Here is a 26275-nt window from a genome sequence, read left to right on the forward strand (position 1 = left end):
ATTTTGAAATAGGGTAGAAAATCAGCTAGCATAGTTAAATTAAATCTATGAATCAAAGTACAGTAGGCCTAATTATTAAGAACTGGGCATCCAAAACAAGAATGAGAATCAAGACTGAATATTTCTTTGTACTCATATAAAATCCAATGATAAAATATTTATCTTAAATAAATGGGGAAAAGCCTGGAGATATTATATTTAGTCAATATCACCCACTATGGGATGTGATAATATTGTCTTCTTCACTGGCAGTGAAATTCAAACATTGTTCTAGTATTTCCTTATACTCTCGAATTTTATCCATGTCAAAATCTATTGCTGATTGTTGAATTAACATCATTTACCATTATGACATAGCAAGTTACTTGAATACATCACCATTGGATAAGATTATTTCCTCTGCAACTATCAGATTATGATGTTCGTTGGTATCTTTCAGGTATTTTACTTTCATAAATAAGAAGACAAGCACAGTGGGACAACTTCAAATGTAAAGGCTGACTCCATAATAGCAGAAAAATTAATGCTGCATTTGTTGTTGAAATGTGTGACATAACATTGACAGGGATGACATCAAACGATGTCATTCACAGGACCGATATATCATTAAGAAGATTAAAGAGAAATGGTTTTCACTTTAAGAGCAAATGGCTGTTTCTCCAGTTTTCTACTGATCTCTAAAGAGAAAACTACTCCTTTACGGCTCTATACAAATCAAGGAATGGGATTGTACATTAACTTTGGCTGTTTTTGCCAACTCTTCCACTTGCAGATCATTTACCTTATTTAACTAGACAGCATTTCTCTCTATAATTCTGGATGCTTTAAATAGCCGATCCAATTCATTCCTGATACAATGTTGGGCTTGTGCAGCAATTCTCCAACCGTCAAATCAGGATCGCAGACTTTGTTTCAGCATTCCTAATCTGTGTATCTCCAAAAGTGTTTTGCCTGTTAAGGATTCTCTGCTGGTATCAATAACCCTCACATCTTGGAATCCAGCCATTTCATTCGCCTGCTCCCTAAAATTGTAGCAACAAAGTGAAGGCTATAAAAATGAAGGGGCTGTAGACACTGCTAAGATATCACATACAGTATTCACCTTTATTATTTCATTCTGTTTGGTCTGCCACAGTTTGGACAAACGCCTGAGAGTTGTTCGATAGTAACATGAGTGTGAGGTCCTGCACTCTAGGGAAGCCTTGCCATCTGGTGCTGCATTCTCCTTTTCACTGGAGATTGAACATTTGACACTCTAAATATTGCAGTCATACTGTCAATAAACTGATAAACACTTCTTATAAATACCCAGGAACTGAAAGTTTAGTTCCACAACAATTCATTGTTCTTAAAGGAAAATTAAAGCTGAACTATATTAGCTGAAAATCTCAGTTATTGACTGAATTCTCTTTCTGCAGATGTTGCCTGACTTGTTGAGATTTTCCAGCAGTTTCTCTATATAAGACCCTCACCATCTTGTTATTTTTTAATATGTCTTCGTTACCTGCCAAGTTGTGTGGTATGGGCAATCATGGTCATTCCATAACCATGATAATTATTGCCAAATTTTCCTATAGAAGTGATTTGCCATTGCCTTTTTCTGGGCAGTGTCATTATCAATTCTCTTCAGGGATGGTCTGCCTGGTATCAGTGGTCACATAATCAGGAATTATGATAAGCACTAGCTACTCATACGATCATCCACCACCTGCACCTATTGCTTCATATGACCCTGAACAGGGTGGCTAAGCAGGTGCTATGCTTTGTCCAAGGGTGGCCTGCAGACTAGTGGAGGGAAGCAGCACTTTACACCGCCTTTGGTAGAGACGTATCTCCACCCCACCACCCAGCCTTTTAATATAGCAATCTGATTCAGTGACAAATCTATTTAAATACAATAACAGCCAGGCCAAGATTTGGAGCTATAAATTGCTGATGCAGGGGGTTCAAAACAAAATGAGAAAACTCCCAAAGAATTCAGCAGGTCAGTCAGCATACAGGGAATGAGAAACAGAGTTATCATGCCAATGATTCTCCTTCAGAATGTGATAAGCAAGAAGCATTGGGTTGGCCTATAGAAAATGATTTTTCAAAAATACAAATTAGCTAGAAAAAGAAACCAAGCTGTCAAGTGAACCTTTCTTCCCTGTTGCCAGAGCGACTAACAATCCTGATTAATAGTTTATAAACAAGAAAGGCAACAAGGGTAAGTAAGGAGGGCTTATACCTCTTTGCCTACAATATTACTATGAAGTTCTTTCTGCCCCCATCACCTCCTTGCTGGCAACCAGCAATTTCACCAATCTTATTTCCCACAGTGCATTTCCTCTCATATAATTGTCAATTCCTCTGAATCGATTGCTTAGCACCTAGTTGTACTAGGTCTAATTTACAGTGTCAAATAATGTAGCATCTTTTGGATGTGGGAGAAAACCAGAACACTTAGGGAAAACCCCACGCAGCTAGTAGGAGAACATGCAAACACAATGCGGGGAATGTACCAGACTCACCGCAGCTGTGAGATGGCATCACTAACTGCTATAACACTTCCATTCTAAGTCACTCTGTCAAACTATACTACCTTTGCCTTTGTAAAGCAACCACCTCCCACTTTCCCATGTAGTGCATGTCATGCCTAAGGACAGGGACAGGACGTTTCCTAATGTAATGTCCCGATGTAAAAACAAAAATGACAGTCAAGTGGCATTGAGGAAAAGGGTCACAGCCATGAGGTACCAACAGAATCACTCCTACCTCTTTCCCTTATAGAACAATTTGCAAAGGGGATGGGACCCGGAGCGATAGAGCAGTGAAAGAAGCGCATGAGTAAAGCCAGATCTAACATATAGAGAGGCTTTGAGGAAAAAGCAGCAGAATAAAGGGTATAAAGGTAATAAGGTAGAAGGGCTAAAGTGTGTGTACTTCAATGCAAGAAGCATCAGGAACAAAGGTGATGAACTGAGAGCTTGGATACCTACACGGAATTATGATGTAGGGGCCATTATGGAGACTTGGCTGGCACCAGGGCAGGAATGGATTCTCAATTTTCCTGGATTTCAGTACTTTAAAAGGGATGGGGGGGGGAGGGGAGGGGGGGCATTACTGGTCAGGGATACTATTACAGCTGCAGAAAGGGTGGGTGATGTAGCAGGATCCTCTTTTGAGTCAGTATGGGTGGAAGTCAGGAACAGGAAGGGAGCAGTTACTCTATTGGGGGTATTCTATAGGCCCCCGGTAGCAGCAGAGATACTGAGGAGCAGATTGGGAGACAGATTTTGGAAAGGTGCAAAAATAACAGGGTTGTTATCATGGATGACTTTAACTTCCCTAATATTGATTGGCACTTGATTAGTTCCAAGGGTTTAGATGGAGCAGAATTTGTTAAGTGTGTCCAGGATGGATTCCTGACTCAGTATGTTGACAGGCCGACTAGGGGGAATGCCATACTAGATCTAGTATTAGGTAACAAACCGGGTCAGGTCACAGATCTGTCAGTGGGTGAGCATCTGGGGGACAGTGATTACCACTCCCTGACCTTTAGCATTATCATGGAAAAGGATAGAATCAGAGAGGACAGGAAAATTTTTAATTGAGGAAGGGCAAATTATGAGGCTATAAGGCTAGAACTTGCGGGTGTGAATTGGGATGATGTTTTTGCAGGGAAATGTACTATGGACATGTGGTTGATGTTTAGGGATCTCTTGCAGGATGTTAGGGATAAATTTGTCCCGGTGAGGAAGATAAAGAATGGTAGGGTGAGGGAACCATGGGTGACAAGTGAGGTGGAAAATCTAGTCAGGTGGAAGAAGGCAGCATACATGAGGTTTAGGAAGCAAGGATCAGATGGGTCTATTGACGAATATAGGGTAGCAAGAAAGATGCTTAAGAAGGGGCTGAGGAGAGCAAGGGGGCATGAGAAGGCCTTGGCGAGTAGGGTAAAGGAAAACCCCAAGGCACTCTTCAATTATGTGAAGAACAAAAGGATGACAGGAGAGAAGGTAGGACCGATTAGAGATAAAAGTGGGAAGATGTGCCTGGAGGCTGTGGGAGTGAGCGAGGTCCTCAATGAATACTTCTCTATGGTATTCACTAATGAGAGGGAACTTGATGACAGTGAGGACAATATGAGTGAGGTTGATGTTCTGGAGCATGTTGCTATTAAGGGAGAGGAGGTGTTGGAGTTGTTAAAATACATTAGGATGGATAAGTCCCCGGGGCCTGACAGAATATTCCCCAGTCTGCTCCACAAGGCAAGGGAAGAGATTGCTGAGCCTCTGGCTAGGATCTTTATGCCCTTGTTGTCTACGGAAATGGTACCGGAGGATTGGAGGGAGGCGAATGTTGTCCCCTTGTTCAAAAAAGGTAGTAGGGATAGCCCAAGTAATTACAGACCAGTGAGCCTTACGTCTGTGGTGGGAAAGCTGGTGGGAAAGATTCTTAGAGATAGGAGCTATGGGCATTTAGAGAATCATGGTCTGATCAGGGACAGTCAGCATGGCTTTGTGAAGGGCAGATTGTGCCTAACAAGCTTGATAGAGTTCTTTGATGAGGTGACCAATCATATAGATGAGGGTAGTGCAATGGATGTGATCTACATGGATTTTAGTAAGGCATTTGACAAGGTTCCACACAGTAGGCTTATTCAGAAAGTCAGAAGGCATGGGATCCAGGGAAGTTTGGCAAGATAGATTCAGAATTGGCTTGCCTGCAGAAGGCAGAGGGTCATGGTGGAGGGAGTACATTCAGATTGGAGGGTTGTGACGAGTGGTGTCCCACAAGGATCTGTTCTGGGACCTCTACTTTTTGGGATTTTTATTAACAACCTGGATGTGGGGGTAGAAGGGTGGGTTGGCAAGTTTGCAGATGACACAAAGGTTGGTGGTGTTGTAGATAGTGTAGAGGATTGTCGAAGATTGCAGAGAGACATTGATAGGATGCAGAAGTGGGCTGAGAAGTGGCAGATGGAGTTCAACTCGGAGAAGTGCGAGGTGGTACACTTTGGAAGGACAAACTCCAAGGCAGAGTACAAAGTAAATGGCAGGATACTTGGTAGTGTGGAGCAGCAGAGGGATCTGGGGGTACATGTCCACAGATCCCTGAAAGTTGCCTCACAGGTAGATAGGGTTGTTAAGAAAGCTTATGGGGTGTTAGCTTTCATAAGTCGAGGGATAGAGTTTAAGGGACGTGATGTAATGATACAGCTCTATAAAACTCTAGTTAGACCACACTTGGAGTACTGTGTCCAGTTCTGGTTGTCTCACTATAGGAAGCATGTGGAAGCATTGGAAAGGGTACAGAGGAGATTTACCAGGATGCTGCCTGGTTTAGAGAGTATGGATTATGATCAGAGATTAAGGGAGCTAGGGCTTTACTCTTTGGAGAGAAGGAGGATGAGAGGAGACATGATAGAGGTGTACAAGATATTAAGAGGAATAGACAGAGTGGACAGCCAGCGCCTCTTCCCCAGGGCACCACTGCTCAGTACAAGAGGACATGGCTTTAAGGTAAGGGGAGGGAAGTTCAAGGGGGATATTAGAGGAAGGTTTTTCACTCAGAGAGTGGTTGGTACATGGAATGCACTGCCTGAGTCAGTGGTAGAGGCAGATACACTAGTGAAGTTTAAGAGACTACTAGACAGGTATATGGAGGAATTTAAGGTGGGGGGTTATATGGGAGGCAGGGTTTGAGGGTTAGCACAACATTGTGGGCCGAAGGGCCTGTAATGTTCTGTACTGTTCTATGTTCTATGTAACAATACAGCACAGTACAGGCCCTTCAGCCCATAATGTTGTGTCGACCCTTAAACCCTGCCCCCACTATATAACCCACCAACCTTAAATTCCTCCATATACCTGTCTAGTAGTCTCTTAAACTTCACGAGTGTATCTGCCTCCACCACTGACTCAGTCAGTGCATTCCACACATCAACCACTCTCTGAGTAAAAAACCTTCCTCTAATATCCCCCTTGAACTTTCCACCCCTTACCTTAAAGCCAGGTCCTCTTGTACTGAGCAGTGGTGCCCTGGGGAAGAGGCACTGGCTGTCCACTCTGTCTATTCCTCTTGTTCTTAAAAAGGGAGAAAGGCATAGACTGACTAACAAGAGGTCAGTCATTTAAACAGCCAATTATTTTATGTTAGGTGGAAGGAATGCACTGCCAGTGACGGAGGTAGAGGCAGATACAATAGGGTCTTTTAAGAAACTCTTAGATAGGTACCTGGAACTTAGAAAAATAGAGGGCTATGTGGTAGGGAAATTCTAGGCAGTTTCTAGAGTAGGTTACATGGTCGGCACAACCAAGGGCCTATAATGTGCTGTAGATTTCTACGTTCTATATTCTATTTTGTCAGCCATCATCAATATATATATTAGCCAGTAACTTAACCTCTATGCACAGTGGTTAAGCTACTGGGTTTACATGCATAGTACTGATTAGTGACTTGGTTTCAGATCTCAATATGGGAGCTGGTAATTTAAGATCATGCAAATAAAAAAAATCTGGAATTGAAAAAAATAACAGCCAATATCAGTAGAAGAAGTAACTATGATCCATGGAACAGTACACAGCATTCATAAGAAAATAATTAAAGTCCCACCAGCAGTTCTGGTCACTAACCTACTGGAAGGATATGATAATGAGAGTTAAGAAAAATTTTACAAGCATGACGCCAGGTCTAGGAAATTGTAGTTGTAAAGAGAAACTGATGATGTTTTCTCTGGAATAGAGGAGGCTGAGGGAAGATTTAATGCATCCTCATCCAATTCAGGCTAGGATCCCACATGACTTGTTACCTGTCTTATTTAACTGCCCTGCTACCCTCAAAAGTTTGTGAACAGGCACTGTGAGTATGGTTCTCCACGTCCTTATTTTGTATTCTCTTATCCTTTGTCATCTCTCAAAATGAATTTTCTCACAGTTTTTCAGATTTAGCACTTTGTGTCCATCTAGTCAGTTTATTTATATCTACTTGTATAACCAAGAGCATTCTACCTCATTTAGTCTCAACAAGCTTCATAATTCTGGCCCTCGCATTTAAGACTGGATCAGTTAAATCTAACATGAGAGGGTATGTGGAAACTCCCTTCAACTATTACTGGGGTCTGGAATTACATTCCTCAAGTTAGTCTCACTAGAGTTGAAAATTAGCTGGATAAGAACTTGAATGGCATTGTGTTATTGATTTTTGGCAAACGAAAACACTAGGAACAAGGCAGTTTACGATTCTACAGTGCTATGATATCGCTAAAATGCACAGAACCATTAAACTCATATCAGCATTCTGACTCAGTAAATACCCTTACTGGTAACCATTTGAAATTCATATTCTATTCTAGCAACTCAATACAGCAAGGCAGTTCTAGTTACTTCTAGGCTAAGATGGATTGTGGGACTATCATGAGGATAGTTAGAGGCTTTTTCCAAGGGCTGAAGTGGTTGCCACAAGAGGACACAGGTTTATGGTGCTGGGGAGTAGAAACAGAGGAGATGTCAGGGGTAAGTTTTTTACGCAGAGAGTGGTGAGCACGTGGAATGGGCTGCCAGCAATGTTGGCAGAGGCGGATACAACAGGGTCTCTAAAGAGACTTTTGGATAGGTACATGGAGCTTAGAGAAATAGAGGGCTATGGGTAGGGACATGTTTTAAGGTAGGGACATGTTCGGCACAACTTTGTGGGCCGAAGGGCCTGTATTGTGCTGTAGGTTTTCTATGTTTCTATGAAATCCTATCCTAATTCTTGGGGAATTGATCTCTTGCATGGCTAGCTCAGCCACCTTTGGATTGCAACAACATTACAGTGAATCATCCCATGCAACCTGATGAAGTTGAGCAGCCACATTATCCCGAATGCAGGAATCACGTCTTGCAAGGGCCCAAAGGAAAACATGTTCTTTGCACCCAATTTGTGGTTGCAGGGTCAGAAAAGAATACACAGAACAAGGCCATAAAGGCAAACATAAAAAGATAAGAATTTTAATTTGAGAAGGGAAGTGTGGGAAATGGATGGGAAGCATGGGAAGAAAAGAAGATAGACTTAGAAATGGATCACATTTATAGTCACAGAATTACACAGCATGGAAGTAGGCCTTTTGTCCATTCTGACCAAAGGACCTTCCTGAGGGAGTCCCATTTTCTTGCATTTGACCTATATCCTTCCAAATCCTTCCAGTCTATGCATCTATCCAAATGCCGTTTAGACATTGTAATTGTACCCACCTCTACCATTTCCTCCGGTATATACAAATACTATATGGAATGAGCACAGTTTGTGTGAAAAACCTGCCCTTCAGATACCCATTAAATTTGTCCTGTCACTTAAACCTATGGCTGCTAGTGTTATACTCCTCGAGGGCCTGGGTTATGAGGAGAGTCTAAAAGATAGAATAGAAAAACAGTGCATTACAAGTAGTAGAACACATCCAAATAGTTACAACTGCGTGTGATTACAGAGAAAATTGGAGTGTAAATGGAGGAAGGAGGAAAAAGTAGAACGAAAGTAAGAGAGAAATGCTGTTGCAGAATAAATTGTTAAACAGTAAGAGAGAAATGTTGTTGCAGAATAAATCATGAAATAGTAATTAGGTTTTAGTGTCATGGTTACAGAATCAGCAACACTTAGCATAAGTCAGATACATATTTTGAAATGAAAACTTGTGTTATTTATTGATTTTTCATGCCAGCAAAAAAAAAATCAGACTACAGCTCTGGTAGTGATTGATAATTATCACATTCCAGCAAAATTTTTTACCACTCTCAGTTTTTCTATCACTGAGTTAGCAGCTCCCAAAATAAACTCATGAAGCACATTCAGTGGAATGCCAAATAATTGCTGTAATTTGTTTCCTAATTTTAGACACCGTCTGGTTGATGTATGTTGCACCTGTAATGTAACATATTATTCCTTTTGATTGTTTATTTCAGGCAAGTCAAAGTATGTTTAAAAATGAGGTACAGAACAGTACATGTGGTTCTGATCTAATAAGCACAATCCCTTGCTAACAAATTTGTAGGGCAACTTTGTTTTCTTATAAGGTTGAGAAAATTATAGTTTATAATTTTTGCCTTACTATATGCTTCATTTGATAGTTGGCAAAACAACTTATTTAGCAAAATCTCCTGATCTTAAAAATTCATTCCATGTTAACTTTCCTTAACAATTCCAAGACTCACATATTTCCCAATTATTGTAAGATACCTCATGGTATCCTTTGGTTTCTAGCATTCTTTTGTATAATTTATTTACGGATTATAGGCAGAAGCAACAATGTAAACAATCATTGCCAATGAGTCATTGTTCGAGAGAAAGTATCCCGAAGGGATGCTTTGTTGGAGTTTTCAGACATAAAGCTGGTGATGAAGAAAGAATGCCAGAATATTGAGTGCCACAATGAGGAATTTGCAAGTTGTGTTGTTCCCATACACTTCCTGCCTTTGTCCTTCTTGATGATAGAAATCGTATGTTTGGGAGATCCTATTAATGTAGATTGATGAGTAACTAGAAAGCATTTTTTACATAGTACACACTGTAGCTATGGCACAATAGTAGTGGAAGAGACAAATGTTCATGATGTTCAGCTTCCTGAATCTTGTTGGAGTTGCACACATCCAATTAAGTGGACGGGCATTTTATTATGCTCTTGACTTGTATCTTATAGATGGTCAGACTCTGGGATGTCAGAAGAAAGTCATTCACTGATATCTAGTCTGTCCATTTTGACTCCCAGCCAAAACATCCATTTGTTTGATTGCTAATCAGGGTATAGACATCATCAATATTAATGATGATGTTACTTTTGCCATGCTTCTCACAGATGATGGTGTATCTCTGGAATCGTCTTCCCTGGAGAGTTGCAGAGGCTATATATTAAAAGGATAAAGATAAATTTTTGAAGGACTGAGAAACAGAGCCATGAGGAAACAGCACAGAAAAGGCCTGGGAGAGATCAAACAAAATCACTTTGAAAAGTTGTTAAGGGAAATTGGGTGGCCTAATCCTGCTCCTGATAGATGATAGGCTGAGTACTCTTTCTATTTTATTGTGTTCTGGTTGATTCCACACAGTTATCAACATCATCTGGTACCTCCCCACTTCTTCCTGAATATGGTGGTAAGTTTATTTTGTCACTCTCTAAATTTTCAGTTGGAAACAGAAAATAATTTCCATGTGTGTGTGTGTGGGGGGGGGGGGGGGGAGAAGGAGTGTAGTGGTTGATTTGCTACCACTTAGTATTTTTTTGTCTGTATTTGACTGCAGATTTGCTTCCAGCAATTAACAGTCATAAACAGATGTTGCTTTATCATTATTGACTAGCGTTAATGTAAACTGTACTAATCACACAGAATTTGCAACACAGGAAAAGAATATTCATCCCAACGAAGCTGCTCAGGTGATTAGACTCCATGTAAGCCAAACAATGCTTTTGATTGTTTTCCCTTATATATACAACTACTATTCCTGAAATATCTTGCTTTTTTTCTAATGACAATGCAAAAGGAAATACAACCCACCAGGTCCATGCCAGATCCCAAAGGAAAAAAAAACAATTCTCCTTCACGTAATTTCCTTGGAATTTATTTGTTCTTATGTAATTCCATCAACACTTCAATCCTTCCAGCCACTAACACACTAAGTGATAACTTACTGTAGCCAGCACATCTTTGGAATATGGGAAGAAATTCACATAATCACAGGGAGAATATGTAAACTCTATACAGACAACAAAAGGTCAGTATCAAACCCAGATCTCTAGAGTTTTGAAGCAGCAGCATTAACGACTGTGCCACCGACAATGCTATTCAAATCAGTAGTGAAGATCTACCACATTTACTTTTGGTCTTTCCTCTTCTACAGAAACGTGCTAAGTTGCCACCTGTTTAGTTCTGCTATCATGCATAAAAGATATGCATAATTTCTCTCATGCACAATATCTTTTTGATGTTGGTCTAACACAAGTTTAACAAAATTTCTCAGTTTTTGAATCCCAGGCCTGCACTTTGATGGCTTTATTAACTCGTTGCTACTTTTAATGATTTGTGAATCTATATCCTTTTGCTCTTCTGCACAGAATAAGTGCTGTCCTTATTTATCCTACTAAAATGGCAAACAACATAATAACCTAATGTAAGCTGATTTATCATTGGAACATCATTTCTGAAGTTTTGCATATTACTCAGTATTAACTATATCATGCAATGAAGTTTGCAATTGTTAATGGAACTAAGTAACAGTGGATTTTGCAGTGATCTAGTGGGACACACTTTCACATATTCCACCATTAACCATTTGTTTAATAGCAATTTCTAATCCATTATTTAGCTGGCTGTGTTCTACATCCTGTGTCCTTAGTCACAAGGCTACAAGTAACTTCTCATCAAGACCAGTTGAAAGCCCAATAGATGTATGTTGTATCTTGATTATACCACCCATTGTAACAGAATTATCATAATAGGTGACTTTAAAACATTTTTGTAATTTTAGGTTCTGTTGTTGACCAGTCAACAAATCATTCAGAGTAATGTGGCTGTTTTGCACAGGAATGAGAAACAGTAGGAATGGATTTTTCAGTCTCTGAAGTATTAAATTCCACACAACTGTGCTTTATTAAAAAAACTAACTAAACACAATACAATTGGTAATTAACTATAAACACCCAAAATTCTTTCTGCTTTCAAACAAGAAACAGTTTGAGCCTTTGAATCAACAAAAATATCTCAAATTATTTGATGAACAGGATGCATACATTACATTATAGACAGTTTGTTTAATTATTGACCATCTCAAATCCATCTGTCTGGAAATGCTAAAGGGAATACTGTCTTTTGGCTTCAAACCAAATACAGCTTTGTTTTCAAAGGATCTGTCACTATTCTCCATTAGGTAAGTAAAGAGCCATTTTATACAGTCTGGTCTCATGAATAATGAATGATCAATCCACTTTTCATTTCAACATTTTTGCCAATCATCTAAGTACTATTGTCCATATTTTAGTACTCATCTAACTTCTTAAGTAATAAAGGAAAGAAAGGTGACTGATGTGAACTGACACATAGTTGGCATTTTGATTAAGTTGGTAAAAATATTACCTATGGATAGATGTTTATTCATGCATTTCATTAACCTTCATAATGGCACTTGAAGTTTTACTTTTTTAGATGGTACAAAATCCAAGAAAATAAAAAAAAATAAACTAGCATATGAACCAGCAAGGCTAATGTGCCATTCAATAAGAACTTTGCTGAAGATTCATATCAACTGCCCTGAAATTTGTAATGTCTTGACTTAATTCATATCAGAAGTTCAATTGATTTCAGTATTGATTCATCACCCACCAGGGTAGAAAATTGTAAAGATTCAAAACAATTTGAGTAAAAAAAAACTGGTGTCTTCCAACTTTAAGCAGCTAATTATTTAGTCTGAGTAAACAGTCTTGCAGCTTTTCAAGAAGGCTTTTTGTATTTCTAAATCTAAGAGACGATGACCCCAATGTTCCAATTTATTTTCAAAAAGATTGATCACTTAATATTGGTGAGCTACAGATTTGAATTTAAGTTGGACATTTTATATGATATATATGTACAATGTTTGAAATACATCTTATGGAAATATTTGTTTGATGAACTTCAATAAAAAAATATATTACAAAAAAAAAGAACATTTAAACTTAACAAACACGAGGAAATCTGCAGATGCTGGAAATTCAAACAACAACACACACAAAATGCTGGTGGAACGCAGCAGGCCAGGCAGCATCTATAGGGAGAAGCGCTATCGACGTTTCGGGCCGAGACCCTTTAGCAGGTCATTTTAAAGATCAAGGGTATGATGACCCTTAAATTTGAGAGCAGTGAATGATTATTATTGACCATTCACTGGCCATTAAGATCACAAGCTACTAACACCAAGGAGAAGTTGCTGCATATTTTTCATAATGTAAAAAGTGCTATCTGTGACCAAATTAGGACAGGTGAGGGAAGGTTGACAGGACAAGCAGAGACTAGGAGCCTAACATGGTTACAGAGGAAAGTCAGTGGGCTGGAATATGTTGAATTCCCAGAAATGTTTCGGACCCAGGTTTAACAAATGGAAGAGGAATCAACCAAAGAGGATGACCAAAACTTTATTTTCTTTTTAAGGTTGGAGGGGAGATTGGGTGGGTATAATCTTCATTAATGATCAGTATTTGTAAGAAAATAGGGAATCTTCACCATTGAGAGGCATCAAGGGATGTGGAATGGTGGACTGGGATGGGGCACCAACCAAAAAATTTGTGTTTGAAATATTAAGGATAATATGGAGCAGTCTGGTCATCTTCTTAATGTCAGCAAGACTAAAGAGCTGATTGCAGACTTCGGGAAGGGTAAGACGAGGGAACAAGAACCAAACCCCATAGAAGGATCAGAAAAGAGAGTGAGCAATTTCAAGTTCCTGGGTGTCAATATTTCTGAAGATCTAACCTGGTCCTAATGTATCGATGCAGATTTAAAGAAGGAAAGACAGCAGCTATATTTCATCAGGAGTCGAAAGGCATTTGGTTTGTCAACTAAAATAATGGTAAACCTCTACAGATATACCATGGACAGCATTCTGGCAGGCTGCATCACTGTCTGGTATGGGGGTGGGGTACTATTGCACAGGCTGTAACAAGCTGTAAAATTAGTCAGCTCCATCTTCTGTATTAGCCACCATAGTACCCAAAACATCTGAAAGGAATGGTGCCTCAGAAAGGCAACGCCCATTCTTCAGGACCCCCACGAACTCTGCCATATGATTCTTAAATGGACATTGCACCCATGAACACTACCTATCTTTTAAAAAAAAATATATATATATCTGTTTTTGCACTTCTTAAAATCTATTCAATACACATATGTATATACTCATTGTAATTGGTTGATAGATTTTATTTATTTTCTTTCTATATTATCATTGAGTGCTGCCGCTAAGTTAACAAATTTCACAACACATGCTGGTGATAATAAACCGGAGTCTGATTCTGATTCTCTCGAGAGAGATTAGAGATGATCCGATTGAAACACAGAGAATTATAGGACTTGACAGGTAGATGTTGGGGTCATGTTTCTTATCCGGAGGACACTTGAACCAGGAGTAACTATCTCAAAACAAGGGATCAGGCATTCCAAAATGAAATTGCTTCCCACAGACAATGATGAATCTATGGAATTCTCTGAGGAAGAGGACCTTGGAGACTTGATAACTGAGTGCATTTAAGCCTGAAAGTGATAGTTCGTTGAATATCAAGTGAATAAAGAGAAACTGCAGAAAAGTCATTCTGAAATAAAGGAACAATGATCATCTTGTCTGTCTGAGCAGGCTTACTCTGGCTTCCATTTCATAGAAGTGATAATGTGAACAGAACTGACTGCAGAGTTTCTAGCTTGTACTTTCAGCACAAGTAGGTGACATTACCTGATGCTGAGCAACAAATAGAGAATTTAAACATAAACTGCATAAATTACAAATTAGCTTTGAAGGATCATGATTTCCGCATGCAATTAGTTGGTCTCATCTAAAGATGAGAATGAGAAACCTGGGCAAATTACCAAATTTGGAGTGAGAATTTGAACATACTTTTTTCAAATCCACAGACTTGTAGGCACATTTCAAATTTAACGATGCTAATTGCTCATAATGTGAACTAAGATCATGAGCTTCTTTACCTATGACACATCATCACAGAGCACATGGCCATTAAATTGGACAGCAGTCTCTACCTAATAGCCTATTGGTAGATTCCCTGTGAAAATGAATCATGGCTGTGTAGTTAACACAGGAAACCAGGCCTTAACATTAAACATATATCACGGATCCTTGATAGTCAAATGGATGTTAGTCAATAATAAGTTTATTGTGGACTTATTTGGAATGAAAGTCACTTCATTTCCTGGCCAGAGCACTCCAGTTAGAAGTTATTGGCAGTGTCTAAATGATCTCTGAGGTCAGGTTTGCATCAACAATAGAGAGGTCATAAGGTGAAGGCACCAAAAAATCTGAAGGAGAGAAGAAGACTGTCTGCCCCAGAGGGCCAATCATTAACAGCTTTCCAGGAGTCATACTTCAACCTTCAGCTGCCTGAGCAACAATGTTTATAGTGTCAGTAGTGCACATCAGTACAATCGCAAAGAAGACAAAACAATACCTCTGCTGCCTTAGGAGTTTGTGCGGATTTGACATGTCATCTAAAAGTTGACAAACTTCTGTACGTACACAGTGGAGAGTTGCATCGTGGTTTGGTATGGAAACACCGATGCCTATGAATGGAGAAGTCTAGAAAACGTGGTGAACACAGCCCAGTCCATCACAGACAAAACCCTTCACACCATACTACACAACTACAAGGAACACTGTCAGAAGAAAGTAGCATTCATCATCAATGACCTCAACCATCCAGGACATACTCTTTTTGCACTGCTGCTGTTGGGAAGGAGTTATAGGAGTCTTAGGTCCATTAGGTTCAGGAACATTTATTACCCTTCAACAATCAGGCTCCAGAACCAGCATGAATAACACTAGGCATCTCGACACTGAACTGATTCCTCAAACTGTAGACTCACTTTCAAGGACTCTAAAACTCATGTTCTCAGCATTATTTATTTCTTCACTACAGGAAGGATGTGGAAACCATAGAAGGGGTGCAGAGGAGATTTACAAGGATTTTGCCTGGATTAGGGAGCGTGCCTTATGAGAATAGGTTGCGTGAACTCAGCCTTTTCTCCTTGGAGCGACGGAGGATGAGAGGTGACCTGATAGAGGTGTACAAGATAATGAGAGGCATTGATCATGTGGAAAGTCAGAGGTTTTTCCCCAGGGTGGAAATAGCTAGCACGAGAAGGCATAGTTTGTAGGTACTTGGAAGTAGGTACAGAGGAGATGTCACAGGTAAGTTTTGTAAGAGTGGTGAGTGCGTGGAATGGGCTGCCGGCGGTGGCGGTGGAGGTGGAAATGATAGGGTCTTTTAAGAGACCCCAAGATGGCGACATGGAGCTTAGAAGAATAGAGGGCTATGAGTAAAGCCTAGGTAGTTCTAAGGTAGGGACATGTTTGGCACAGCTTTGTGGGCCGAAGGGCCTGTATTGTGCTGTAGGTTTTCTATGGTTCTATTTATTTATGCACAGTTTGCCTTTCTTGTTGGTCTTTGTTTATGTGTAGTTTTTCCATTGATTCTATTGTATTTCTCAGTTCTACTATGAATGCTTGAAAGAAAATGAATCTCATTGCAGTATATGGTGACATATACATACTTTGATAATAAATTTACTTGGAACTTTTGAAATTCGATTTATTTTCTCAAAGCAGGAATCCAACCACACATCCGTAGATGGCCCATCATGAACTTCCAGAAGTAGTATCTGATATTCATCACATTTGACATCTTGCATATACACCAAAGGAATGCTTTTGACTCTATCAAAAATCAGTTTATTTCCTTCTCCTCAAGTATGGGATAGATGTGTCAGGATTAAAGAATTTCTGAAGAAACTGGGAATAACTGATTCTGGCACACCCATGATCCATACAGTAATTTGCAGCTCCTCTTGAAACACAAATGCCATCATTCCCTGAGTTTACTGTTTATGGGTGACTATCACCAGAAAATAGCGACAGCCAGTTCTATACATCAAGTAAGTGCATGTAGCACAACCATTCTCAGACAGCCTGTTATGTCCGCCATGTTTCAGTCACAGTGCTGAACAGATGTGCAGCTCAAGGATCAAAGATTAAGTCTTTCAGCTTTACCTCCTTGCTCTAAGTACAGGGGTTTCCAACCTAAGGTCTACAGACCCCTTGCTTAATGGTTTTGGTCCATGGCATAAATAAGGCTGGGAACCCCTTCTCTAGTCCTTGCTCATGAGCATGGCTGCAGTTTCACTCAGGTATCCAGTTTGAGTTGGATGCCATAAGCCACCTGATCCTTCACAGACAGCATGACACCCTGTAACAATTTCTCAGAGAATGTCCTCCTGTACTCTGCCGGACAAGTCTTATGCCTACTTATTACTTGCTGTCAGTCAGTCATAAGGGTAGAGCCTTACTACCCCGCTCTGGAGCAGGAGCAGGAAGTGAGAAAGGAAGTGTCAGGTGACAATGATCATCTTAAAGTTCTGCAGTTACAGTAGATTCATCCGTAAGCAGGAAGTTAATCCAAGCCTTACATGAACCTGTAGTTGGTTCATTTATGTTGTAGCCACTTATAACTAAACCATACATGCAGCATGCAATGGTAGTCCCTCCAACAGAAATTTCAGTTTTGAATAAAAGCAATATCTAATCTAAACTGTCCTTTTGAATACAGGATTCCAAAAATTCATTACTGAAGAAAATTCTTCTTTGCTTCAGTTTATTTTGAAACAAAGACATAGAAACATAATATAAAATAAAAATAAACAAAAATAAACTTGTGAGTTGTAGGAAAAGGGAGGACATCCTGAAGAGAGAATGTGGGGAGTTAGGTAGAAAGTTGAACAGCAGGACCTCTTTGAATTGCTGCCTCTGCCATGCACCAATGAGAGTAAGAATAAGATCATTTGGCAGATCAATGCATGGCTGACGAATTGGTGCAGGGATCAGGGTTTCAGATTTCTGGATCATTAGGATCTCTTCCTGTACAAAAAGAATGGGTTAGACCTAAACCAGGGCCATAAATATTCTCACGGACATGTAAGACACAGTCGCTTTCTGTCCGCCTTTAATCTCTCCCTTTTCTGACTTAAACTTTGAAATTTCAACTTACTCAGTCGGATCTGCACAGCAACATTTATAATTATGGTTACTTTAAGAGGCACCAGGCAAAATCTGGACCCAGCCAACAGAAAGTCTAAAAAAGCTGATGAGTTCTCGGAAGAACCCTCTTGGGTGAAGAGATTAGAGTCTCAAATCAGCAGTATTGGTACTGAAATAACTCAATTAAAAGAGAAATTTGAAGAAAAAATTGACTCTCTGAGCCTCGATCTTAAAGAAGTTAGTCAAAATGCAACTGTCCTTTCTTCTCGTTTGGAAAAGGCTCAACAACAAATTGTGGATCTGGAAGTTCGATCGCGTTGTAATAATATTCAAATTGTTGGATTAAAAGAGTAATCAGAATCTGCCGACACACTGGATTATTTTGCTAAAATGTTTCAGTCTTTATTTCCGGAGGTTTGTTCGCAACTCCAGGAGATTGAAACGGCTCACAGAACTGGTGCTTTAAAACTTTTGGATGAAGGTAAAAACAGGCATATTGTTGTGTGTTTTCTCCATTTTAGAGACAAAGACTGCATTATTAAGCTTGCAAGAAAACAAAGGTTGTTTAAATTTCAAGGTTTGGAGATTCGCTTTTTTGAAGATTTTCCACGCGGAATTGTCAAGAAGCATGCTGGATTCACCTCGGCTATGAGATTAGCGTATCAAAAAAACTCTTCCCATTGTTACAATACCCAGCCAAATTAAGGCTTTATGTCAAAAATTCTGGAGCTCGTATTTTTGATGATCCAGACAAAGCATTGCATTTTATTAACTCTTTGACGAGTCTGATGACGAGTCTGAAGCCTGAAGTTTGAATGATCTACAACAGTTTGATTGTCTCGTGGCATAAGGAGTGATGAAATTGGAAGATTTGATGGTTATAGAAAGTCTTTACCTTAAAATGCATTTTTATCTCTGAAAAAGACTGGTTTGGATGGTTTTAACCTCAGAAGACATAGCGGGAGAACTGTTGAAAAACTGTAGATAATTTTGAACCATCTAGAATTTTTTCTCTGCAGCATTTAAATGAACTATCTGTTTTTTTTTGTTCCGTATACTTCTGTAAAGATTTTTTTAAGTAATTACTTGGATTTTTTTTACATTTTAAAGATAGATTGGATAATTTTAAGATGGTGATTGTTTTTCTTTTGTGCAAATAGTTCAAGAATTGTTTTGGATGTGTTTTTCTTCCCTTATCTAATATTATAAAGGTTACTTTCAAAATTAAAGGTCATTTTGGTCTACAAAAAAAACACTGTTCCTTTCAATTTAATTATATTGAGATTCATGTTGACTGTAATCAGCTTTATGTTCGGTAGAGGGAGACAGAGATTCCTTTTTTCATTTTTTTTAATTATTTAGGTAAGTGGAGTTTATTATCGCTTCTTTGCTTTTCTTGGGGCTTGTGTCGATTGACATTGACTTATTTCTGGGCTTTTTAGTTTGGGTGAGTTTTTTTCTTCATTTTTTTATCCCCATTATGGAATCCCAGAGCATACACAAATTATTATTATTGTTGTTCATCTCCACCATTTTCGATTATCTTATCCTGACAAGCATCTAACTACTCTTTTTAGATACAAAGTCTCATGATGATATCTAAATAGTTAAATGTTTTAAATTGGAATGTCCATGGTTGGAATGATCCTATTAAATGTAAGAAAACATTTAAAATTATTAACCGATTCCACCCTGATATAATCTTTGCTCAAGAGACGCATATCAGGTTATGTGATAAGAATCGATTTTTTAAATCTTGGAAGAAATTTCAGCTTCATGCAAATTCTCAGAGTAAAATTAGAGGTGTTTCTATTTTTATTGATTCCAATATCTCTTTTAATCAGGAGGACAATATAGCTGATATTAATGGTAGATTTTTGATTGTTAAAGGATTAATTTATAATAGGAAAATGATTTTGGTTAATATTTATGGAACAAATGTAGATGATCTCTCTTTTCTTAAAGCTGTCTTTGCTCTGTTACCTGATATAAATGAATATATGTTACTAATGGGTGGTGATTTTAATACTTGTTTAAATCCTTTAATGGATAAGTTATCACCCAAACATCAACTCCCTAATTGTTCGGCATCACTTATTAACTCCTTTTTAATTGATTATGGTCTAATTGAAATATGGAGGCAAATGCATCCTAATGATAGAGAATACTCTTTTTTCTCACATGTTCATAATATATATTTTACAATTGACTATTTTATAGTTGACCCTCGACTTCTATTTAATGTTCAGAAATGTGAGTATGATGCAATTGCTATCTCTGATCATGCTCCTTTAAACCTAATATTTGAACTGAAAGATGTCGCTTCTACCAGAAGACCATTTTGGCATTTTCCAGAACACTTGTTACAAAGTTCAGAATTTTTTGAGTTTATTGAAACTCAGATAAAAGATTTTTTTCTCTTTAATAACACAGGAGACATTTCAAAGTTAGTAATTTGGGATACATTAAAAGCCTATTTACATGGTCAGATTATTTTGTATATAGCTAAACTGAAGAAACAAACAAAAATAGTACTAGATAAAATCTCTAAACAGATTAAAGAATTAGATAACATTAATGCAATCTCTCCAAATGTTGTTTCATTTAAAGGAAGAGTAGAATTACAATCACAATGTAACTTATTATTAACATATCCTATTGAAGGATATTTGCTTAAATTGAAAAGTCAGTTTTATATTTTCGGGGATAAAAATAATAAGCTCTTAGCTTCCCAATTAAGAGCAGCTAGAGCTAAAAGGCAAATTTTAAAGATTCATAAAAATAATGGAGATATAGCAAGTAACCAGGAAGACATTAATAATATTTTTCAAGATTTTTATTCTGATCTTTATAGATCTCAATTTCCTGCAGATTCCTCCAAAATGGAGGCTTTTTTACATAAGATTAAATTTCCTCAAATTTCTGCTGAAGATCAACAGATGCTTGATGCTCCAATTACCGAGCATGAAATTCAGAAAGCTATTTTATTAATGCAATCAGGTAAAGCTCCTGGACTTGATGGTTATTCGGTAGGATTTTACAAAAAATTTGAAAGATTACTTTCTCCGTATCTATTAGAAATATTTCATGAATCCTTTGAGAAAGGTAGTTTACCTTCTTCCTTTTATGAGGCATCTATTTCCTTAATTCTTAAGAAAGATAAAGATCCTGCTGAATGTTCATCATATAGACCTATTTCACTATTAAATGTGGATGCAAAAATTCTCTCTAAGGTAATGGCTAACCGCTTGGAAAATATTTTAACTAAAATCATCTCTATGGATCAAACAGGCTTTATTAAAGGCCATTACTCTAATGTTCTAATGTTCAATCTCTAATGTTCGGAGATCGATGAATATTATATATTCACCAATATCTAAGCAACCTCAATGTGTTATCTCTCTCAATGCAGAAAAGGCATTTGATAGAGTTGAGTGGCCATATTTGTTTAAAGTATTAGAAAAATTTGGTTTTGGTAATAATTTTAATAGGTGGATTCAAATGATTTATAAGAATCCTATTGCCACTGTTATTACTAATAATTTCAGGTCCTCTTTTTTTCACTTTCTCATGGTACTAGACAGCAATGTCCATTAAGACCTTTATTATTTAATCTTGTATCGGAGCCTTTGGCTATAACACTATGTGAAGCCAAAAACATTCATGGTATCTCTATGAATGGAACCATGCATAAGATTTCTCTTTATGCAGATGATCTTTCGGTGTTTATTTTGAATTCTGAGGTATCAATTCCTAATCTTTTGGAAACAGTAAAAAACTTTGGTAAATTTTCAGGATATAAACTTAACTTGAATAAAAGTGAACTGTTCCCATTAAATGTCCCTGTTTTTATATGTAATGATATTCCTTTTAGAACTGTTAATACTTTTAAGTATTTAGGTATTAAAAAATATAAAGATCTTTATAAAGCTAATATAGTTCCTTTAATGGACTCCATGAAACAATTATTTTCTAGATGGAATCCACTTACTCTCTCTTTAATAGGCCATATCCATGCTGTGAAAGTGATGATTTTACCTAGATTTTTATATATTTTCCAAAATATACCTATCTTTTTAACTAAAAAATATTTTTATCAAACTGACCCTCTTATTTCTTCCTTTATTTGGAACAATAAAAGACCAAGAATTAATAAGTATCATTTACAAAAATCTAAAAATGATGGTGGACTTGCACTTCCTAATTTAAGACTGTATTATTGGGCTGTTAATATTAGACAATAATGTTTTTGGCTATATTGGCTCGACAAGAGCCAAAAACCACTATGAGTTGATTTGGAACTAAAAGATGTTGAACAATTTCATTTAACTTCAATATTAGGAGCTCCATTACCTCTACAACTCTCTAAAATTCCAAATTTAAATCTTTACCCTGTTATTAAACAGTCCTTACGGATTTGGTTTCAGTTTCACAATATTTTTAATTTTAAACAATTTAAGTTGTCTAGTTTTTTATATCGAAACTTTTTATTTAAATCTTCAATAATTGATCCCATTTTTCTCCTATGGAGAAATAAAGGGATCTGTTCTTTTACAGATTTATTTTGTGATGGTCGATTGATGACTTTTGAAGAGTTAATTAACAAATATTCTCTCACTCATACACATCTTTTTCAATATTTTCGGGTTAGACATTTTTTACAACAATATTTATCTAAGCTTCCATATTTGCAAGAATCTGATTTGTTGGATACCATTTTGAAGTTGAATCCTTTAGTGAGAGGTTCTATTAGCAGAATTTATAATTTACTTTTGTTGCAAAAAGAGAACCTCTCACTAAAGATTAAACAAGATTGGGAGAGAGAACTTAACATGACCTTTGTTAATGAAGATTGGTTGTGAGTTTTGAAAAACGTAAATTCTTCTTCTATATGTGCCAATCACTGTTAAATTCAGTTTTAAATTGTTCACCGTTATTATTTAACAAAGGAGAGATTAACTAAAATATTTCCTAGTATAGATAACCACTGCGATAGGTTTAAAACTGAAGTAGCTACTTTGTCACATACGTTCCAGTCATGTTCTTTATTAAAACCATTTTGGAAATTGTTATTTTCTACAATTTCTAAAGTTCTGAAAATTAATTTACAACCTAATAGATCGAGTGTTCTATTTGGAACAGTTCCGCATCATATTCAGGGTATTTCATCTTCAGATCAACATGCAATTGCATTTATTACATTATTTGCAAGAAGGGCTATTTTATTAAAATGGAAAGATACTTCTGTCCCTACATTAATTGAATGGTTTTCTCAAGTAATGTTATGTCTCAGTTTTGAAAAAATTAGAAGTAGAACATTTGATCCACGATTTGATTTTGAGAGAAGATGGCACTCTTTTGCCAAATATTATCATTTAATTTGAATTATTTTATATGGTTTCCTTCCAATCTTATTTTATATAAATAAATAAATATAAAAATTGGCGGTTGATGATTCTTTTTCTTTATATATACATAGAGGATGGTAAGACGTATTGCTCCGGGGGTTGGTTCCTAATGGGTTTTTTCCCTTTTTTTTGTAGTCAGTGGGTTTTTTTTCCTTAGTTAGATGGGGTTCTTTTTTTTCTTCACATATAATTTTTTTTTCATTTTTATATGTTACCATTAGTTTGTATTTTCTTCAGCTTTATCAATTGTATATATATTAATTTGTTGCAGTTTTGTATCATCTTATAGCTGTAGAAGATTATGTTCCAATAAAAAGATTCTAAAAAATTAATTAAACCTGAGGGGGACCAATACCCTTGTGGGCAGGTATGCTAGAGTTGTTGGGGAGGATTTAAACTAATCTTACAAGGGGATGCTATCCAGAGTGATAGGGCTGAGGATGTGGCAGTTGATAAACAACTAGATGTAATGTGTAGTGAGACTGTGAGGAAGGACAGACAGATGATATGGCAAAATTGCATTCAATGGAATGAGTTAAAGTGTATGGGGGGGCCAAAATCAAAAAGGTTGATTAATACAGGACTGGAAGTGTTATATTTGAATGCTGACAGTATACAAAATAAGGTAGATGATCTTGCAGCACAGATACAGATGTGCAGGTATGATGTTGTGGCCATTGCTGAGTCGTAACTGAAAGAAGATAGTTGGGAGCTTAACATCCATGGATACACATTGTATCAAAAAGATTGTCAGGTAGGCAGAGAGGGTGGAATGGCTTTGTTGGTTAAAAAAAAAATGAAATTAAATCCTTAGAAAGAGGCAATAGAGGTTTGGAAGATGTAAAAGCCTTGTGGGTAGAGTTAAGAAACTGATGGAAGTTACATACAGGCCTCTGAACAGTAGGCAGGAAAGGGGCTACGAAGTACAACAGTGGATAGAAAAGGCAAGAGAAAAGGACAAACTGGCAATAGTCATGGAGGATTTCATAGTAGGTAGATTGGGAAAATCAGGTTGGTGCTGGATTCCAAGAGAGGGAATTTGAAGAATGCCTATAACTTGACTTTTTAGAGCAGCTTTTGCTGGAGCCCATTGGGGGATGGGCAATTCTGGATTACGTCTTATGTAATGATCCAGAATTGATTAGGGAGCTGAAGGCAAAGAAACCCTTATGAGACAGTAATCAAAATATGATAGTATTATCATATTAAAGGTTATCCCTGTATTTAAAAAGCAAACAAGAGAAAAGCCTGAAAACTATACACTGGTGAGTCTCATGTCAGTTGCAAGGAAACTGCAGGAGAGAATTCTTAGGGGTAGGATATATGAGCATTTGGAAGCCCATTGTCTAATTAGGGAGAGCCAGCATGGTTTTGTGTGGGGATAAGTCATGTCCTACCAACTTGATTGAGTTCTTTGACAACTTGAAGAGAGAAGTGATAAAGCTAAAGCAGTAGAGTCTGCATGGATTTTAGAAAGGCATTTAACAAAATCCCTCACAGAAGGTTAATCCAGAAGATTAGGATGCATGGGGACTATGGTGAATTGGCTGTTTGGATTCAGAACTAGCTTGTGCATAGAAGACAGAGGGTAGTGGTCAAAGGGACGTATTCAAGCTGGAAGTCTGTAATTAGCGGTGTCCTGCAGGGATCTGTGCTGGGACCCCTACTGTTTGTGATGTATATAAATGACCTTGCTGAAAATGTAGATGGGTGGGTTAGTAAGTTTGCGGATGATACCAAGATTGATAAGTTGAGGATAGTGTAGAAGACTGGCAAAGATTACAGCGCGATATAGATCAGTTGTAGATAGGGACAGGTAAATAACAGATGGAGTTTAATACAGACAAATGTGAGGTGTTGCACCTTAGTAGGGCAAATACAAGCAGATAGCACACTGACCCTTAACAGTGTTGCTGAGCAGAGAAATCTTGAGGTCCAAGTTCATAGCTGTTTAAAAGTGACAACACATGTGGATCGGATTGTAAACAAGGCTTATTGAAAGCTTGCTTTTATTGGGGTTCGAAAGTCAAGAGGTTATATTGCCATTTTATAAAACTCTGGTTAGGCCACATCTGAAGTATTGTATACATTCCTGGTTGCTCCACTATAGGAAGGAAGTTGAGACTTTGGAGAGAGGGTGCAGAAGAGGTTCACTAGGATGCTGCCTGGTTTAGAGGGCATGAGCTATCATGAAAGGCTGGACAAACTTGGGTTGCTTTTTCTGGAGCTATAGAGGCTAAGGGGAGATCTGATAGAGTCTTATAAGATTATGAGAGGCATAGATAGAGTAGACAAGGATTATTTTTTCGCATGGTAGAAATGCTTAATACCAGAGGGGTAAGTTTTCACTCAGAGTGATGAATGCTTGAATGTGCTGTCTGGTATGGTGGTAAAGACAAACAGAGTGGAGGCTTTTAAGAGATGTTTAGATGTGCACATGAATGAGGACAATGGAGTGATATGGAGATTGTTTAGGTAGGAGGGATTAATTTTTGCTTTTTCAATTTACTTTTTAACTGGTTCAGCACAACATTGCGGATCAAAGGGCCCACTGCTGTGCTGTACTCTCCATAGTCCTCTCTAGCTCCTGCACCCCACCTTCCTCTTTATACTGACTATCATCCCTCTTTGCTCTCAGTCCTTATGCAGACTCTAGACCCAAAATATCGACCATTCTGTTCCCTCCACAGATGCTGCTTGACCCCCTTAATTACTGTGGCCATTTGTTTTTCCCTCTTTATTTTATGACTTTCTTTTATTTCCAATTCTATACTTTTCAGCTAACACAAAAGTGTTCTCGTTCAAGCCCTGTAAGATGTTTCAATGAGGTTATCTCCTATTCTATAAACTCCTGAAAATAAAGGTCTAGTATAACCAATTACTTATACTATAAGAAACATGCTGTTCTAGGAACCTATCTTGTGAATTTTCACTGCACTTTTTCTATAGCAAGTTTATTCTTTTACTGTTGCCTCCAAGAAGACTAGAACCTTGTAATAGGGTTTGGAGGCCTGCATGCCTCAATGACCCAGAGAGTTAAGTTGGCTGCAGTCAGAGCATTATGCTTTGGCTCTTGGTACGGTCACCCATGGCAAACAGGTCAAAAAGTAGAGGCCAAACTAAGGGTG

At 37.8% G+C, this 26275-nt stretch overlaps 1 protein-coding gene and 1 long non-coding RNA gene across 7 annotated transcripts in view; one reads left to right on the forward strand and one right to left on the reverse strand.

Annotated features, from left to right (window-relative positions):
- The window catches only part of fggy (FGGY carbohydrate kinase domain containing), a 302066-nt gene that overhangs the window by 200438 nt on the left and 75353 nt on the right, over window positions 1-26275 (reverse strand). The gene's annotated exons all lie outside the window — the stretch shown is intronic.
- The window catches only part of LOC132401945 (uncharacterized), an 83060-nt gene that overhangs the window by 52846 nt on the left and 3939 nt on the right, over window positions 1-26275 (forward strand). Inside the window, exon 4 of one of the 3 annotated variants that reach the window (XR_009514761.1) lies at window positions 10062-10101. The exons of 1 other annotated variant lie outside the window; for it this stretch is intronic. This is a non-coding gene — a long non-coding RNA (uncharacterized LOC132401945). Of the gene's footprint in view, window positions 1-439; window positions 1012-10061; window positions 10102-26275 lie in introns of those variants that run through there. One more of the 3 variants, XR_009514760.1, reaches the window with a different exon arrangement.

Source organism: Hypanus sabinus, chromosome 11 (assembly GCF_030144855.1).
Source record: "Hypanus sabinus isolate sHypSab1 chromosome 11, sHypSab1.hap1, whole genome shotgun sequence".
Lineage (NCBI taxonomy): Eukaryota > Metazoa > Chordata > Chondrichthyes > Myliobatiformes > Dasyatidae > Hypanus > Hypanus sabinus.